Source organism: Meleagris gallopavo, unplaced genomic scaffold (genome assembly GCF_000146605.3).
Source record: "Meleagris gallopavo isolate NT-WF06-2002-E0010 breed Aviagen turkey brand Nicholas breeding stock unplaced genomic scaffold, Turkey_5.1 ChrUn_random_7180001957669, whole genome shotgun sequence".
NCBI classification, from domain to species: domain Eukaryota; kingdom Metazoa; phylum Chordata; class Aves; order Galliformes; family Phasianidae; genus Meleagris; species Meleagris gallopavo.
In genome coordinates, this window is record NW_011217723.1 from 41,661 (window position 1) to 45,682 (window position 4,022).

Here is a 4,022-nt window from a genome sequence, read left to right on the forward strand (position 1 = left end):
CACACCGCGCTCACTTCCACGGCTCGTTCTCGGCACCGTGCGCCCTTTGCAACGAGGCAGCCTGGGCTGCACTTTACTCACGTGCTGCTCGGGCGCGTTCTCAACCTGTGCTCCAGTCAGCCCGCACGCTGTCAGCTTTTCAGCGTCTATTACACAGCCCTGTGCCGGGGCTGGCGCAGATGCTGGACGTGCTCAGGACCCGCAGCTGTGCGTTAAAGGCATCTGCAGCTGCTGGGACAGCCTGAACAAAAGCCTTGGCAGGGCTTTGCACAACCCCAGGTGAGCAATCAGCCCAGCGCTAAGCGCACAAAAGGAAGCGCTGAAAGGGCTGCGAGAGGCAGATGTTGCCTGCTGGGTCCCTGAAGGGAAACTGCGGGCTGCCAGGGAGGGGTGAGGAGTGGAATGGAGTGGAGGGGAGTGGAGATTCCCCCCTTGGAAGATTCACATTCAGGCACTCTAAGGGAGGCATTGGGGAGTTTAAAGCTTCCATCAATCCATGCGTGCAGAGCTGCCGAGCGAGGTCATCTCGTGCCTCCCGTGGCCCAGAGGGAGAAACGCGGTCCCAGCTGGGCTGTGTTACAGAGAGTCAACCGGGCAGCAGAGCACGCTGAGCTCCTCTGCTCACTTCCTCGCTGTCCCAGCTCCAACCCGTTCGTGCGCCCCTCCATATACAACCCGGGCTGCAACATGCCTGGGAACTGTTGCTCCCCTCGGTGCAGCCCGTCTGGCCCAGCAAACCCACTGTGCTGGGCAGGAGCTGGAGCCGGGACCGGGCTCCCGCCGGGGCTACAGCTGTGCCGGTTCCGCCCCGCCCGGTGCCGCTCCCCGCTCGGCTCCCGCTGCTGCTGGCAGGGGGCAGGAAGCGTGCGCTCCTCTGCACGAGCCACCAAGGGCACCTACCTTGGGTGTGGAGCAGGCTGCTCCCACCTCTGCTGCGGGCAACCGGGCTCCTGGGAGTCGCGGAGAGCAGAGGATGCCGAGTGCCCTCAGCCCGGAGCTGCCCGCAGGACGTCTTGCTGCACCTCCTGCCACCGCGGGGCTGCCGGATGGCTTCCAGCCAGGCTCTGGCCGCTTCGGCACAGCCTCAGGTCCAGGCGGCGATTCCCTCACAAGCACGCCCCGAGCCGGCTGCCAGGCCTCGGGCGGTTTCGCAGCTCGTTCTCCTGGCACATCTGCACCCGGGGGAGGGAGGGAGGGAGGGAGGGAGGCATGGGGCTGTGTTTTGTTACGCTAATGAAGCGTCGCTCTCTGCTGGGTCTCTTGGCTTCCTTTGCCGGGGACATTCGCACATCCTTGTGGTCACGCGTCCCCACGTTACTATCCTGGCGTTCCTTTAACTCCTCTCAACCACGAATATGTCTCAGCAAGAGGCAATCTCCGGTACAACACCAGGCGCCATATTGTGTTGAACGGAACACTTCCAAAGGAACGGAGCTGCGCGTAGGAGCTTTACCCAAAAGCTGCTGTAGGAATACGACCGTCCCTAAATCCTTGAATAAAGGTCCTAATAAGTCTTCTGTGCAATGATACCATGGGGTTCTGTGTGGGGTTGTGGTCCGTATGCTGGCCGTACCTACCCTTCAATTGCACTGGGCAATGTACTTGGGGGTGACCCCACGTACCCAGTGCAATACACACCAAATTGCCACAGGCACCAACTAACTGCCGTACCTTTCTCACCAGACACCTCACCATACGGACTTGTCAACAGTTTACGGGCTGGTTCGGCCCGGTTCTGTGACTAGAAGGGCGGAGGGATCCGCGGATCCGCGCCCCCGGAATAAAAAGAAAATAAGGGACCCCGAAATCATTGAAAACAGTGGCAACAATCTGAGGTAAAACAAAGTAATTTACTAAATATGGTATCAACAGAATTTTATAAGGAGAGAGAATGTGGAATTGATGGTGGATCGGCCTCACCACAACGCTGAGATGAGAAGCGCAGGCAGAGAAGCGCAGGCGAAGCAGTGCAGGCAGAGAAGAGAGCATCAGGTGACCTTGCCGGGAGTTCTATCTCCTTGCTGACCGCAAAGCCCCCTGGGGAAACGTAGCTGCTCTTCTCCGCTGGACAGGCACCCGGAACTTGAGCATCAGCAGTCAAACCCCCAGTGCATTGCATGATGTTATGATGTGGAATACCGATAATGAAAAATCATGAAACCATGACAGGACTCCTTGATGGTTCTGTGCCATGGCTGTCTTCTCACCACAAACTGCACATCTCTCCACTGAATGGCAGCATACTCATGTGACAAGCTGTACTAGAGAATCACATGGCATTGGACAAACAGACCACTGCCCAGGGGGGTGCCTGTGCCATCGTCAGCACTGACTGTTGTGGATACATTCCTGATGTTTCCCACACGGAATTCCTATGATGACACAGTCCCAAACTGTTCAAATCAACCCACTAAGGAGACACAATCGGACGGTGTCCCAGTTCTCCAGCTGTGACTGCCTGGGTTCAACCCAGTCTTCATCACTCCCCTCGTTAGAGGTGTTGAGGAGCTGCAATAGCATGCCTGACTCAGAAAGGGCAGATCTGTGCTGAGGGGCTTTGCTGTCTCCCACAGCTGTTGCAGGATGGATAAGGGATGTGGCAAAATTAAATGGATTTAGTTGTGAAAAGGGAAGGCTGTTGCTTGCATGGTGCTAGGCTAGAAAGGGACACAACAGTGAAGGAAAGGGGGTACCTCAACTCCTCCATGCTCAGATCCAGCAAACATCCCCCCATCCACACATTCCTTTCCCTCCCCCTACTGGGGAGAAGGTGCAAGGCCCGGAGAACAAAGAGCAGTGCCCAGAATGAACGGGGCTGCCTGGCTGAGAAGGGACCAGTCAGCACGTGAGCAATAGCAGTGCGAATATATAACTATACGTACATAGACTTTCCTTAAGGAAGGCAGTGAGGTTGTTTTCTTACCAAGGGAAACAGAACCAAATGCTGTGTGCCACACAGCCCTGGCAGAAACGTGCCACCTGGCAGAGGGTTTCCAGTGGCTGTGACACATCCCATTTTGGACTCTCTCACTCAACACAGCAACTGCGGCTGTAAGAGAGCAATATGTATAATTCTCATGCAAAGGAGAAAGAAGATTGAGTTTGGCCACAGAGCTCTTCCTCTACTCAAGGGATTTGTAAGGTTCATCACCACACAAAGCCACAGGGTGGTGAACAGGCTGGGGCTCTGGCTGAAGCTCTTCCCATGTTCAGGGCTCTGCAGGCTCTGTATCTTGTGTGGCTGTGCTGGTAGGTAACGAGGCTGGAATTGCTTTTGAAGGTTCCAAGAATCTTGGGATGCTTTTACAGCCTGTGTGCTCTGTGGATGTGCTTGTGGGGGTTGGACTGGATCTGCATTTAAAGCTCTTCTTACACACAGAACACTCATAGGGTCTCTCCCCTGTGTGGAAGTGCTGGTGCTGCTTCAATTCAGAACTGCTTTTGAAGTGACGGGTGACGGAGCACTGGAACAGGCTGCCCAGGGAGGTTGTGGAGTCTCCTTCTCTGGAGATATTCAAGTCTCGCCTGGACGCATATCTGTGCGACCTGGTGTAGGGAACCTGCTTTGGCAGGAGGGTTGGTCTTGATGATCTCTAGAGGTCCCTTCCAACCCCTTCAATTCTGTGATTCTGTGATTCTGTGAAGATCTTCCCACACACAGAGCACTTGTATGGGCTCTTTGCTGGGCGAATGCACTGGTGGTTAATGATGCTGGAACCTATTCTAAAGCTCCCACACTCTGTGCATGGATTCTGCTTTTTCTTCTGGCTCACATCCTTGCTCCTGGCTTCTTCAGGATGCTCTTCACCTATGCTGAAGTACAGTGGGCACCTTCCATCTTTCCCAGACACTTTCCCAGTGGCTTTTTGATGCACTCACTCTGACCCTGCTCCAGACCTCCTTGGACATCCCTTCTGATTTCTTCCACACAGACACTACCCCACCGCCTTTCTGCCACTCCACTTCCCTGCCAGATCTTCCAATATATCTGTAATCCAAGTTCCTGCTGGATGACAGAGAAA